The 16,614-nt window shown below is 35.7% G+C and overlaps 1 protein-coding gene across 1 annotated transcript in view; it reads left to right on the forward strand.

The window, feature by feature from the left end:
* Positions 1 to 300: 300 nt before the first annotated feature.
* Positions 301 to 16,614, forward strand: part of plppr1 (phospholipid phosphatase related 1) — a 73,162-nt gene continuing 56,848 nt past the window's right edge. Inside the window, exon 1 of the mRNA XM_088910418.1 lies at positions 301 to 443. The gene's annotated coding sequence lies outside the window, so the exon portion shown is untranslated. The remainder of the gene's footprint in view (positions 444 to 16,614) is intronic.

Raw genomic sequence — 16,614 nt, forward strand, 5'->3', positions numbered from 1 at the left:
TCACCGGGGACAGGACTCTGAAAATGGATGCATGGGTGTCCAGTGTATGTAACTGTGAAATCAACAGCATACAAAGAGACACTGTGGTTGTAGAAAGAGGTCACCAGAGGAGAGTCACTATGCAAGCCTCCCCCTTTTTTTTACAATTGCATCTAGGCTCACATTGCTGCTGCCCGTTACACGGAAGCTTGGCCATTTGTCTCTTTCTCTTCATGCCCGACTGATTGTTGTGTGCTTGCGCGCTTACGCTCCTCCTCCTACTAGCTGCTATTCACCCTCTTAAACAAACACGACATCCCCTAATCACAGCCCTAGCACCGAGTACCGTAAGGCACGTACTGTGGAAAACGAGGATGAAGAAGTAAAATGTGCGCTCTCTGGGATTTTTTTGCTCCTTCCTTAGTTGGGTCTTCATCCTCGTAAGGAGAAAGTTAAACAGAAAGGTAGGCATCTGAAAGGGGGGTGGGGGGGTGGATGCACATGTAATCATGTGGGGGGGAAATGGGCATGTAGCATTGCTATTGTCTGCTGTTGCGTTCAGTGATTGTGCTTCCCAATGTTGCTTGTTCAGCGATGAAAGTTTGTTGATAAATTGGGAATTTGCAGCATCCAGTTTTCTAATCAGTCGGGATAAATCCCCCAGGATGTGCAGTTTCAGTATCAGCCTTCAAGTAGTACTTCATTAACATTAATGAAAATGCACGTTAAGCATGGGAAATGTGTTGTCAATTTTGTTTTACGATTTGATCCAGAAGAGAAAAAAAGACCAAAAATGTCAATAAATACTCTTGCTGTACACTGGATTGGATGCACCTTGCATTTATTTGATGATAGTGGATGTGTGGAACGCATTAGCTGTCAAGAACTGGAATCTGCAGTTGACTGTCAAATGGAGACACCTAATAGTTATTTTCATTACTTTATTTGACACATTTTGCTTTGGTAACATATTGTAGCGCATTCGAATATTAACCGTATTCAGCACTTTTGTCTTCAAATAAAGTGAATTGGTCATGACTGGTGCAATATTTTCTAGAATAACTTAAAGGGAAGGTATTGAAATAGGTATTGATTCGTGAAATTAAATGAAGACGGATGGAGCTCAATGTGTGAATGGAGCCCTCTTGTAAAAGGTTTTTCATTCTGAATGTTTTTTTTTTCTGCGCATTTTTACCACAGGTTTTCTGGGTGTTTTGGGGATTTTTTTAGGGCTACCTCAATGCCGCCTTGTGATTACCTCGCAAAAGGCGCTGCTGTTTAATTGTAGTATTTTCCTTTTATTTAATATATTTTTTTTCTATTACAGATAGAATAATGCTCTAAGCGAACTGAATTTAGTTTGGAGTGCAGCCAAACATTTCCATGTACTGTAGTACGCACATTAGTAAAATGTTTAACAGCATTTACCTATGGAGGATTATTTCTGGAAAGAATTTCTATTCCCAGCTATTGGTTTATCCGTATTAGAATCGTAAAATGTAGAAAGACCGATATTTATGTTTTTTTATTTAAAAAGTTGAAGTACCAATTTTGCGTGCCAGGAAACCACCATTGCATTGGTTTTCGGTGGTGTGTTTTTTTTTTCCCAAGCAGAAATGAGTGAATCCTCTCAAGCGTTTTTGATATGAAACAAGAAGGTCGGTTATTTGTGATTGGATCACTGGAGATGATGCAAAGAATTAGTCAGTATCTGGAGTATGGACAGTGTTAATCATATCAAAACGGGGTATTTATTTTACGACATATTTAACTTGTAATTACTACGTCATGGGTTCTTTATGCATTGTCAATTTTGATATTAGAAGGCTTCTAATATACTGTAGCTTGTATAAAGTACCTTGAAGTTTTTGTTATTTTTCCTTGTAAAACTGTAAGGAGTGCGTAACAAAAACATATTTTACAATAATCATCTCATCAGAAGTCGAAAGTTTATTTGTGAAAACTCATGAATCTGTTCGCATTCCCCTCAGTTGCTTATATATTGGGGGATTGTAAACATTGTCGCAGCAGTGCCGAACGGCAACTGCAGATTATACTTACTCTACAGTACGTGATACATACTGAGAAGAAGTAACTAACCTGTGAAAGCAATATTTTATGTTTATGTTGGGTCGTCTTTGTCCTTAACTAGAGGAGAAATGAAAACCCCAACAGGATTCTGGGAGTGAAAAGGTAAAAACTATAGAATCACCAGAAGTAATGTTAATGTTGTACAATGCAATATTAATTTAAGAGAACTTGGCACAAATTCAGCCCATGTATTATACAAAAAAAATCATTTTGAAATTATTTGAAATAATTGTTTTATACTCGCTGTATTTTTAAGCCATCAGTTTTGTGGCAATTCCCTAATTTTTCACATCTCTGCTGGTTGCTACGACAGCACACACAGGAGAGTGATTCCTTTGACCCTTTCACCTTCAAGCCACTCATCTTTTAACACATCACAAGCATCCTTTACGTGAGGTTCTGTACCAATCAGGGGAGAGCCATGTTCCTCATCAACAGCACCTCAAACCTACAGTACAAGAGCCTGGGAGCACACTGAAGTTGCTGTGCCGCTGAGAGCCAAGACAGGCCTGGCCAGCTTATCTCACCCTTTCCTTGGTGGTGCTGAGCTACAGTAATTGAGCAATGCCATTTGGGGAATCCCAGTCTCAGCCAGCAAGCAGCATGACCCAAGCTTGAGCCTGTGCTTGAGCTTGAGTTTACCAGTGGAACTACGTGGGAGGCCCATCCAAAATAGTTATTTCTTCATCTTAAAAAATTGAAATTAAAAACTGAATGATAAAGATAAAAGCAGATTTGTAAATAGAATAATTAGTAATTTGTCATTTTGTCAAAGCCAGTTGTAAGCTTGGAAGACATAAGAATTTGAATTAAAAACATGTTTGCAACACAATATCATGAAAAGCCATTGTTCTATTGTTCTGAAGTTAGCAGAATGTAGTGTTTTAAAATAAGTGTCTTATCTGGGGAAGTTAGTATTTATTGTTGGTATTCGTCATGTTCTCTGAAGGATGCATCTGTTAATAGAAAAATTGCTTTGACCCTGAGAAGCAGAATGTTGTTGTTCACAAAGCAGCAGAAAGCTACCTGACTTAAAGTGCACAAACACTGTGATTAATACTGATGTTGAATGAAGTTTATATTAAAAAAAACAATGAAGTTGAACTGTTGCAATGAAAACAATGTTAACATCCTTTAAAATGTGTTGTGTTGTTTTTCACCTATTGTTAGGAAGAATTTTATACTGTACTGTATATAGATTACACACAAACTGAAATGGTAAATCTGAAGAATCTGGTTTCTAGCATAAGAACTGAGTGGGGTGATTAAGCTGGGAAGCTATCAACATGTAGTTTTAAAGGCAATCCCAGATCTGATTAAGAGTCAAAATAATGATTAGCACACCCTTCCACTAATCATAGCAATTGGCAGAATTTGCATTTCAGTACATAACACCATTTACTTCATCACCTCCTCAGCTGAAGGCCTTACAAATTTTAGTTTGTCAGTTTATTAAATTATTGATTTTGACTGGCAAGTGCAGATTCTTTAATAAGTACTGTGACTGACTTATTTTAATACTTTAACCAAAAAGCTGTGCTAACATTAACAATAAATATATACATGGCAAATACAACCATCTCCTCTTCTGTATTTTTTCCTGAAGAGAGTAACATGCTGTGTGGAAGCACATTTAATACTGACAACAGCAAGTATCGATTTCTTTTTCTCCTGTAATTGCCACATACATAACTTGTATAAAACAATTTAATTTGAGTGTTTAATAGATTTCAGCTTTATTTTGCATGTTTTGTTCCATTTTATAATATATTTAATTGTATAATTGAGCAGAAGGTCTGAGTGGATTTTGAATTTGAATAATGGTGTGCAGTTTACATTTCTTCACAGAATGGTTTTGCACAAAGGGAATTGCAGTAATGAAAATAAGGTATCCAGGGATTATGTGATTTAAAGGGATGTCAAAGTGCGTAGCTAAAGATAAGGATCAGGAAAGGATACAAACGAGAGGAGGCTATGCAGCCCATAAGGTGAGAGCCATAGGGCCAATGTTTTTAATCTCATCTGCTGTAAGTCTGTGGTTGACTTGTCTGGTTATCATTCATCTCAGGGACATTGCTCATATGTCCCCAGCTAAGATTCTGAAATAGCATGTGAAAATAATGGCTAATGAAAGCAATTAAATTCTTATTGAGGCTTTTGAAAAAATGATCATATTGCAAACACATTTATGATTCACAAGAAAAGTAGGATTTTTTAGAAATTTAGAACATAAAGGTTACAAATGAGAGAGGATATTTGTCTCATCTGTCTGCCCTGGTTGTTAGTAGCTTTTTGTCCTGAGGATGCCATCCGCTTAGTTCTTGAAGATGCCATAGTATCTGCTTCAGTAGTGTAGTTGAGAAACTATTTATAGACTCCCATAACACCTACTGTACATATACTGTACACCTGTATATGTCCAAAGCAGTGTCTCCTGAATTAGGTCTTAAATATAAGCCCTGTATCTTACTGTTGATCCAGAAAAATTCCTTTCATCGACTCTACCAATACCTTTAATATTTCTGAATATCAAATCCCCTTAACCTGTTTAGGTAATTTCTTCAAGCTCTGAAAGTGATGAAAATACCCTCCTTTGATCTGATTTGTGGGATTGTTATGTTTATATACAGTCTACATTTTTCAATAATAACTCAGCCTAGTTGTCATTTTGGCTAAATGAAAAATCTATAACTTGAATACAATTTAAAGTACGACATTAACAAGAATGTCAATAGCCTGAATTGTGCAATATTGAGAAGGTGCAAGGACACCTCCTTCTGGATTTAACGGAATGTCAGTTTTTCTGTTAGTTCTTCTATTTTACAGTAATTACCTTAAAAATAGTGGTAAGGAGCATCCACAGGAACTAAGCACACTTTGGCACCTGTTTTATCTTAAGGATCTGATTCAGCCTATTAGAGAAAGGAATTATGCTTTCTCACAAAACTATCAGTTTATAATTTATATGTTGTAAAGTGTTTTAAGTAAGCATTATTCAGTGTGTGACAGCATGTGTGAGGGAAAAAATCACACTTTAAAATGACAGTTTTGTTGATAAACCAGCTGTGAGCTCCATTGTAAAGACTGGTTTGCTCAATATACAGTACAGAATGAACAAGCCAAATAGTGTACAAAGTTACTTAATGTTGAGCCAAAGTTAATGATACTTCATGATTCATTTAGGACACTGTTGGCATATCTGCCTTCTTATGTAACCATTTGCTCTGCTAAACCAAAGGAGCCATGCTCCATTAGTAGTCTGGATAGATCAAATTCTACACACTTTAACAACAAGTTAGGAGGATAGCAGGTCTGTCTCATAGGTACAGGTGGTTAAATTCATACATTTGTGGACCAAAAATATATTTGTTTTGCAATTGGTGGAATATGCCTTGTACAGTACATACAGTAGGAATACTAGGAATATTATAATAAACTCGCTGTATGGAGAAATTTACATGAATGCTGGCCTGAACACCTTTGGCATGCAATGTACAGTAATTGTGTAAGAATGTTAATATTTTTTATCTTGTTACCACATGGTTAAAAAATGATGTATTCCTATCTTGCTAAAACTGCCTTACCAAAGTAAGATGGTAAGTACTCTGATTTTTGTATAGATTTATGTTTATGAAGCTGTTCCCTTTAAATCCTGACTTTATCTGAAAACCTGAAGTAGAATTTAGTTTAGGCTTTGTCTGTTTTGCATATCACAAAATGAAAGCAAGTGCACTGCGTAAGGTTATTAGATACAATGAGACTGCTGATTTTCTGTATAGGATCCTGGAAATGCCTTTCAAGTAATCATTCATCGTCATTTAACTATTTGTAAACTTATGCTTTTCAGCAATAATTATAGTGTTTTTTACACTCCAAGAATTCCCCTAAACTTATATCCACAAGAACACTTCTTTATCTTTAGATCAGGAAGGCTATGTAAAAATGATACCCAAATAACAGGGGAAATATGTTCTAATTATGATTTTGTGGTGGATTTATTGATGTGAGTGATTTCCAGGCTCCACAGAGGTTCATTGAACTCTATGCAGTCAGGCATATTGAATTGCTTGTCAAGAGGAACATTATTGGTCACCCCATTATAAGACAGAGTTCATTTACACTGCTCTGTTTTAACAATTATCTTGAATCTAATTTAAATATCTCCATTTGCTTGTGTGCAGAATAATAATGTTGAAAAGACAATCATTTAGAACAATCTAACAATTTTGGATGAATTCTCAGTGGCGATATTTTATTCAGATCAGGTGTGAACAACAGAAATAAAACTAATCATAGTATTTTTTTATCATTCTTACAGTTTACAGTGGTATGATAGCTCAAACTAACACAGTGTTTCAAGGTTTACCTGAAACAATAAAATTACCACTTATCATCTTACAGAGACCAGTGTCTTCATTTGATAGTTCAGGATCAGAACATGTACTTTCTACCTCAAACACTGTCAGCTGGCAGTGGTGCAATCCTGTTGTAATCCATCTGAGTGATGTTCAGTTTCAACACTGAATTATCAGGCAGTGTAAAAAGCCATTTTCCTCAGAGCTCCGTTTAGGTGATTGCTATGTTAGTGCTACTAATCTACCTCTGTGGGGGGGTTACATGACTGATGTGCTGAGATGGTAACCCGTAATTAGAGGTTATGCCGTCTGCCACCCCTTTTCATTAGTATTTTGTTATCTCTTCAACTTTTCAAATTAGTTTTATGTTGGCAATTCATCCAAGATGGTGAGGATGTTGTTTTCCTAGTTATGAAGAAGCTGAAAGAATCTGATTCTACTGAACTAGCAAAGATATCCTTTCTGCTTCAGTAATCAATGGAGCAGCTGGCACAGCTTGTGAGACATGAGATGGCAACAGTGATTAAGTCAAACCTATGCCTTTAATGTTTAGAATAGTTCTAGATAAGAGGAGGCTGTTTGGTCTCTCTATTTGATTTACAGTATTTTCTTTTTCAGTTTCTGATTAATCCAAGAATCTCATGCAGCTGTTTTTTTAAGGAGGCCAGGGCATCAGGTTCAACAACATGGCTGGATAGGTGGTTCCATACCCCATACTACAGTACATCCATTCTTTTTGTGGGAAGAGATGCTTTCTGTTGTCAGCTTTAAATGTACTTCCACATTGTTTTCACTTGTATCCCCTGTTTCATGTTTCACTGTTGAGTATACAGTCTTGCATTGGGGTGACTTTGTCAGTGCCTCAAGGATTTTGAGTAGTTGATTCAAGTCCACTCATATTGTTCAAGACACTAAGTGTTCTACACTTAGTTCAAGACTAAGTGTAGAACAAGGGTGTCAAATGCACTTGCTATGGTGGACTAGATTTAATTGAAATATACTTCAAGCAGTCCATACGTACCAGAAATTATTTAAACCCTAGCCACAGCCTTTGCAATTTTGATGAGTATTTTACAATGAAATGTCTCCCTTTAAAATGAAGTTATCAGTCATTGTTCTTTCTTTGATCCCAGTTTGACTTTTTAAGTATGGCATGTTTATCTAGCATTATTTACTGTAATTACTGTTCTTAAAATATATTACTTTTGATTATTGTACATACTGTCAATCTTTCTTTTGTTGAAAAATAATTTGTTGTACAGCTGGCAAAAATACAGTATATGGTTCAACTGTATAAAACATTAATGTTCAATTTACACATTTTCAATGCAACAAAGCTAGTATTTTAATATCTGTTTTCACTAATGAAGCCATATGTTGCTTCAATAAAAGTGTTTCCTTTAATATCTTACTTAGTTAAATTTAGTCTCGAATGTATTTTTAACTTTCTTGTTTAAAGTGATTAAACATCAAATTTGTTGTTTAGTGATTGGTGATATTGCTTTTACAGATTGCACTGTACAGTGCTCTCATTCAGGTAATCAAATTATTTCCACATTTTCTCTAAAGACACCTTCTTGTTCTTTGTAATGTTATTGTGACACACCCAAGTTTGGTGTGCCAAACTGGGATTTTTAAAATCAGCTGATCTTAGGGCAAAACACAGCTATAAGGTAAAAAGAACAAGTGCTCTTTATTTTACCGAGCAAGGAAAAATACTCAGAAAATACACAGCAAAGGCAGGAAAAATACTGTTATTGACTTAAACATTTAAAAAACAACCAGGGTATAATTAAGGAAACAGACATGATAGAACCTTTGGGAAATAATGACCATAAAAGGGTTTATTTTCATTGGAGCACATTGAAACTAAAAAATGCAAGTTAATTTTAAAGTTTATAGTTTTAGAAAAACAGATTATGCAAGAATGAGGCAAAGGTGTGCAGTGAGAACTTATGGAAGCATTAAGCGTCAGCAACATAGAGTTAAAGTATTTAAACAAATTCATTTGTTGAAGTCCAGGAAAATATGGCCTAAATATTTGTATGCAGATACGGTATAAAGGAAAAAATCAGAAGTTAGAGAGCATTCCATGGATTGTTTAAGAGTGTGTATGACTCAGAGATAGAAAAAGAGCAGAAAAAGATAGAAAAAGAGCAGAGCTGCAGGCTAGGCTGGAAAAAAAATAGAATTGCTAAGTAGGAAACAGAAAAGAATATTGCAATATGGGCAAAGAAAATGCAAAGTATTTTTTCTTGTACTACAACAGTATAAGAGAGAATACTTTGCAAGATTATAGTTGATTAAGGTTAGAGTAAAATAAAGATATAGTTAACATACTTAATGAATATATCACATCGGTGTTTATTCTATAAGTCGTCAATAAGCTCCAATTGTAATGGGTATGTTTTCATAGGTGATACCAAAAAATAAAAAGTATCGCTGGGGCCTAATGGTATTTTCTGTCATATTTATGTAAATTAGGGATGTAGTTCATAGATCCCCTAGGTGTGGGAGCAGTAGCCACAGATCGGAAATATGTAGATGTAATATCAATTCACAAAAATGGGGATAGACCTTAATCAGTAAACCCAAGGTAATGCTATGGAAATGATAGAGCCAATTTAAAAGAATACGACCAAGGCCATTTTAAGAGACAATCAACATGTGTTTAGAAACTGGATGTCTTCTCTAACTTGCAAAAATTTGCAATAAGGACATTAGATAACACTAAGCATATGACATTACACACACCTGAAGAGGGCTCCACGGCCGAAACATGGTGTTTTCTTTCTTCTTTTTTTCAGCATGGAATAAACCTACTGTATTAACTGTTTCCTTGACATTACATATTTACAATTCTAGAAATAGATTGACAAGGTCCCTCATACATGGTTAATTCTCTAATTAAAAGTCAATGGACTTTTCCAAGATCATGTACTGTATGTTCTTGTATCGAGAACTGCAATCAAACAGGAAATGGTGTGTTATCTTCAGTGCCATAACCTGTAACTGGGCAGGTGTGAGTGGTGGTGTGCCGCATGGATCCGTTTTAGACTCAATACTCATCTTGATCTTTATCAATCATCTAGACTCTAGTACAGTCACCCAACTAATCAAATTTACTGATGATACTCAAATAAAAAAAGTGGAAAACACAGGAAGAGTGACGGGAAAGTTACAGAATCAGGGGCTGACACTTGGCAAATGAAATTCAATATGTGAGTGTAAATTGATCCACACTGCTTTTAGGAACATACGCTGTCCATGCCACATGGGTGCTTCTGAGCTGCAGGAAGATACACATAAAAGAAATCTGGATGTTAATCTATATTCTTCTAATGTCCACATTAAACACTGTGGGAAAGCAATAGAAATGCAAACAGAATGCTTGGGTACACAGCAAAGTGAGGAATTTAAATCCGAACAAGTTATGCATAAGTTCCGAAATGCAGTAGTATGACCTCATCTACAATAGTGTGTTCAGACTTACAGGTAGGCACAATACTACAGCAAAGATATTTTAGCCTGAGAGTTCAAAGAAAATCAACAGCCATTATTCCTGGTCTTAGGGGAATGTTGTCTGCAGTACAGATAGTTTAAGGGAGCTATCATTCTTCAGTCTGGAACAGAGGAGATTGAGAGGGGGTTTGATCAAGGTCTAAAAAACGAATAGGGCGTATAGAAAGATTTGAAACGGGTGACTGTTTCACACTTGGCAGTAAAACTAACTCTGGAAAACTTTTAAGAAATGGCTGGTGGAAATTTTAGATTAATGTAGCAGTTAAAGTACCAAAAAGGAAGATGGCCAAACAGCCCATCTCATTTGCAGACCTTTCCTTACTTCTAAATCAAACTTCACACAAGTTCTGAGCCCCACAGTTGCATGGTCAGTTGTTTCCTTTTCCCTATGTAGGTGCATAGCAAAGGATCTGCTGTCCTTCAAACCAGCAAAATAACAGTGGAAGACTCCACTTCCTGTTTCTTAAGTGCCACCTGACCACTTTTCTTCTATCAGTTGGTCAGGAAACTGAGGATGGTACTGTAGGTCATTCCCAACAGTTTTCTGGGGAATGTAGTTTAGACAGATCTGCCATCTTGTCTGAAACGTGCCATCCTACCACATAACCAATATCAGATTTAGGAAATAAAGTACGCTTATAAAATAAATGGAATTTATAACCAAAATATGCGAGGGATGACAGCAGTTCTCAGTTTTTCTAAATCACGATCATTCCTACAGCCATTTCTTACATTCACAAAAAATGTAAATACTATATTTAAGTCTCTTTTCTCCTCATTTGTCCTTTTGCATTCCTTTTCCCACTCCATCTCCATCTTTGCAGCTGCCCCTTGGAATGTGGTGTCCTTCTGTAGCCTCCTCGCCCTATGGTCAGGAAGCTGGGCTTCAGCCAGTGGGGCTAAGCCTAATTCATTATCACAAAACACTCATCAAACATTTTTTTCAATTAATGTAATTCTTGGGTGTTATTTTTCGTTGTAAATAAGTAGTATTAAATGTGTATGCATTTGGATGTTTTATCTTTGCAATATTTAGACACATTGCTAGTTTTAACATGCTCGGCTGCACTAAAGTGTGGCAACATGAGCTCAAAAGCTTGGTTGACAGAATATCTTATTTATCATGTGGCACCATTTCCTGGTGTTATAAATTTCAATGTATTTGTTTGAGTCATCCATTTGCAGTTTTTGCATACTAATTCACCTTCCTTGGGACTCTGCCTCATACATTTATTGATGTACAGTAGTAAAGAATTAAATACTCTGGTACTTGTGTATTGCAGGATAGATTCAAATATTTTAAACATGTACATTATATCAAACATAATCACCTGATCCTCCTTGTATTCAGACCATTTTCATGCAAATGGTGAGATAGAGATTGTGTCATTCTGGCAACGTACAGCTTATTTCTCGTACATTCTTGTACTGTAGCCACTGCACTCTGAAAATTACTGTGTAGATGGATGTGACATTCCTGGGCTGGTGTGATGACCCTCTGCCTCTCAGGACATGGCCTGTCTGTCACAGAGACAGTTTCTTGGTTTTTCTACTGTAGATTAGGCAGCTGGTTGTTGAAGCAGAACATCTCACTCTCTAGGCAACCCTTCTTACAGATAGCTGACTTCAGTCATGCCGATGGAAACCAGCTGATTTTCATTACTGAAATGGTACATTGGCATATTGTACACTGTGGTTGTGTTAATAAAAAATATTTATTGGATGTCTTAAACAGATTCTTAATCACCTAATTTTAACTCCAGATACCAAATGCTGAGTACAGTATGTGGTACGTTTGGCATGAATTCATGTGTACAGTATTGAGCACAATATTTTATTTTTACCAGAGAACAGTACCTTTTTTTGCACATTGCCTGCTGCTGTTTTTGCACATTGTCTGTTTTTTTTTTTGCACACTGCCTGTTGTCTCTGTCTTTCTTTTGTTACACAATTGTATTGTTGTTGTTGTTTTTTTCTCTTTGTACTACTTATGTCCGAGAGATAACTACAGTAAATAGCATTTCGTTATACCATATACCATGTATATGAGTGTAATGACAATAAACTTGAACTTGAACTCTCAATAAATACACCTATCTGCTTATTATATAACTGTAAATATCATAAGGCATGTTCCCAATGACCATTTGATGTAAAATTCAGAATGTTGTTTTTTCCACTGTGCATACAGTAAGTATAGTATTTAAAAAATGTATGCTTTTGAATTATTAAAACCTAATAAATTGCTACTTAAAAAAAACTTAATTACAATACTAAATACTACGTACATAATGTATTAAACTGAATTTGATAACTTTAATTGTATTGTGGTCAAAACTGACTCATGAACTGTCATCATGTTTGACAAACTTAACTATAGAATCATTTGAAAAATGCAATAGCATAATCATAATGTTGTATAAAATGCAAACGTTTCAACTGTGAAGTTACTGTTGATATTCTCATGCCAAGAGTAATTTCACTGTTGAACATGCTTTTTTAGGTTAAGCTATAATGACCTGATTCCATGTCCATATCATTCCTTTTTCTAATTTACTGAATGATCTGTATTATCCCCTGTTAAACACATGTTATAATGGCCTTAAAAACACAAGTGCTGCAGTGGATAGACCCCAGGTTAAAAGGCTTGAGTAGTCATTTCTTTTTCTGCAGTCATACAGTATGTACATAACAGCCACTTACAGCCTGAAAAACAGTCAATTTTATGAAGTAATCACATCAGATGCACTGAAAACAAGATTCTGTTCCATAATGTTACTGTTGCAAGATAGATTATATACTTTGACATATGTGGTTATATATTCCACTTGGTGATGAGGTCAAGCAGTAGTAAGTGGCCAGTTAATGTTAATATCACTGGGGACAGGTTTGTTTTGTGTGTTGGATGGTCGGTACTATACCACTTGAAGCTTACCTTTTCATAGCCAAGCCTTGATACAGTATTCATCAGTGGTTAAAATACATTTAATGAATGACTCTTGGTGTGAGTGGGAAGTTCAGGAATGATCATCAGTAGCTCCTTAAATTCACAAAATATTTGCAGAGATAAAAAAGTCAAAATTTAAATACAACAATCCATTGCCATCTGTAAGTACATACATTTGTGGTGGGTACACTTAAGAGATTACGGGAAAAATAGGTTTAGGGGAACTGAAGTCACTATTCAACCTACTACAATTCCTCAGACATTTTGTTCATCTACAATAAAGTAAAACAATAGGATCAGAGAAAAGAAAAACATTATTTAGATTTAAAATAAGTTTCTGACATAATATATTTACCTTTATTGCTGTGATGATGCCAATGTACTGTAGATGGTGTCACGTACTGTAGCATGTATGAGACCTGAAGTGACACTGCTGTTCTAGTTTTTACATTTGCTCTGATTGCTTTCTCACTTTTCTTTATTGTATGAAAAGTAGATTTGTTTACACCAAACAACCAACCAATAGCACTATTACTGAGTCCTTTTAGCAACTTATCAGTTACATTAATTTTTTTTGTAAGCTCATCATGGATCTCTAGATCACTTAACATCATCAGACTCTTCACCCTTATTTATATACCATATCAATAGAAATTTTGGATTCTTCTACTTGCAAAGTAGGCTGATTGCTAAAGGAAGAGATCAGACCCTGTGGTTACTCTCTCCTCTTCTCTTAAAAGAACTCTTGTGTCAGCACACATTGCAGCTCATGCGTGCCTCTTGAACTCACAGGTACTCAAAATCTGGTACAAGATTAAATGGCATTCAGAAACTTCCTCGCAGATAAAATTCACATATAACAAGGAATAACTTGAGAGTAGTATATTTTAGACACTATTTTGGTTGTTAATTATTTGGTTGTTCTTATATCAACATTATACCACTAGTTGCATAACACATGTGCTTTAGATTAATACTGTATATTCTGATTTGTATTATTTTGTTTCTGTGTTGGTACTTAGGCATCCACCTGGATGAATGTGCTAATCATAAATCATGCATTTCTTGCCAAATACTATTTTTAGATTTTTACATTACTTGAATTACTGATCCACGTATTTAGAATGAGATGAAGAGTGAAACATGTTATGCACTTTGATATACTTTTATAAGCACCAACACCACCATGTAAGCACACATGCTTTTATAGACTGTTGTTTTCCTTTAAGTTAGTAGGTTTCTGCAGATTAGGTATTTATACTTTCTTTTCTGATTTTTAATTTTTCACTTGTAGTTGAATTTTTATATTTCGTAATGCTCCACAAAACAGACATTATTATTCAATGTAAAATTATCATTTTCTAGTAATATTTAACCTGCAAGACTCTTGATTCATTTTCTAGGTGGTACAGTAATAATTCACCCATTGAGAACTTCACAGAGGAGGCAATTTAGCCCATTAATAGACAAAACTGTCACATCATACTTGATTAGAATAATAAAATCAGTAGCTTTTTAGTATTTATCTTGATGTTGTATTAACACCTAAGTATATAAATGTAATGCTTACAATGAAAATGCCTGCATTTTTTAAGATACTACATACAAATATTAAATATAGGAGTAAAAACCCTAATTTCATTGGGAAAAGCATGATTGGGCTTGCAAGCTATTTACTATTTTTGTTATAAAAATGCACTGGGAGACTTCTGATTGTGCCTAGCTGCAGATTAGCTGAAGAAGGGGTAGATACATTTGATATTGATAGCTCTTAAGTTTACATTTTCAATTTTTTGTATTTTTTAGTGTATGCATTGCATAAAATATGTAAGATAGACATTTTGGTTTGGAATGTTTTCAACTTAAATTTGCAATTCTTTTGGAGGTGTAGCGGCAATGCTTATTCATAAGACCAAAATAAGTGTTGCTGTGCTTTCCTAAATGAGGCCCCATCTCTCTTCTTCATCTCTGTGGTGCTGGCCACAGAGAGGCATTCATGCTGCAATATTTCTTTACTGATGAGGAGCAGCTCCCAAATGGGGATGCACTCAGCCATGCCTGGCTATCATGATCAGTGACCATTCCTGGTGCCTATCTGTCTATGAGATTCTTGGGAACTTCTGGATTGCGGTCCTAGATGTCAGGGATCATTGTTACTCATCTCTCACCTTGATCAACCAATCAGGAACCCGAAGGGTGTGGTAACGCCATGTGGGTCTCAAATGCCCGCCAAACTCTCAACCAATCATCACCACTTTTTGTTCGAGATAAAAAGACACTGAACTTTGCTGCGACCACTCTTGCGGCCTTTAAGACTCAATCACGTGACTGCTAGCACTGTTGTCAGAGTGTGGGACAATTAATAACCGCGAGCCAGAGGATGTCCGTACGTACAGACAGATCTGGTGACTTTTTTGTCCACAACAAGACTTTGTGAATCACTAGCACTGCCTGCTGCATCCGCCTTATCAATGGAAGCACTACAGTCGGACCCTTGTCGACAACTGGATACTCTTATCCAGAAATAGCCGCTACGCTGGAAGCAAACCAAGTTTAATCCCACAAAAGAGTGACCTGCTCGGACCCGCAGTCAATCTCTGTGTATGGAGACTTTCTACTAGTCAGCTGGACTACTAGTAGGTCCCTGAGAGAAACATTGTCTGTGCGCCGCTGACAGATTTCTCCCTTCTCCCTTCTTGTGACTCGGACCTGCATCTGGACTGGCCCCGAGCCAGCATCGCGCCGATTGGATGTCGCCACAATTGTCCCGACAACTGGTTTTTGTGTCCGTGCCCAGGGAAATACGAATAAATATCTGGATAAGTAACCCAACTTTCTACATTGCATCTCAAGAATTCAATTGTTACCTCAACATAAGTTGATATCAGTTTCATTCATATGAGAAATGTATTTACTTTTTGAGTATCTAATGTAGAAGTTGTATTCATGAGACTGAATAACGATATGGTATAGCCAAACACTATACTGAAGTATATTTCTTTGTTTTGCATTTTGATAACCCTCACAGTAAGATCTGTATTCAGGCAGACCATTATATGTTTTATATGCACAATTTATGTATTAATAAATGTATCTCATGTATTTGAATCCGAGTGTGCATTGCTGACTGTTCCTGATGATTGGTTGTCTAATAGCCATAAAAGAATCACCTCGTGGTTTACTGCTACAATTAATAAATTGTCCCAGTAAATTCACAAAACTATAAAGGGAAGTAAATAACTATAAAGGGAATAAAGCATACAAAAGCACTAGTCCATATTTACTGTAGATGGGAAAATGAATGGGCAATTCTGTGGAGTAGATACAATTGATTTTGACTATATATTATTAATAAAATTCTAAGCAAACAACTAAAACTTTAAGATTAAAACCTATACACATATTATTTAGAAAAATAATATGTGAGTTTTTGAGCTGTGTGCAACTATTAAGAAAAGTCTCAATTTAAATGTATTTACATGATCAATTATCACTTGTGACAAAAAAAGAGCCTGATAATAAAAGTGAGTAATTGTTGTTTTCAATACCATTTACTTGTCATAATATACCTCACAGTTTTTTTGCACAAAAATACTATTATGCAAGTTTAATCATTTAAAAACTGTGACTATCAAATATAACTTGTTTATAACGGATTTAGGTTACACTTTATTCAGGCTCCAGTGTATGTTGGTATTATAATAATGTTTTCAGACAGGA

The sequence above is a fragment of the Atractosteus spatula genome, chromosome 3 (assembly GCF_055471065.1).
Source record: "Atractosteus spatula isolate fAtrSpa1 chromosome 3, fAtrSpa1.hap1, whole genome shotgun sequence".
In the NCBI taxonomy this organism is placed as follows: Eukaryota; Metazoa; Chordata; class Actinopteri; order Semionotiformes; family Lepisosteidae; genus Atractosteus; species Atractosteus spatula.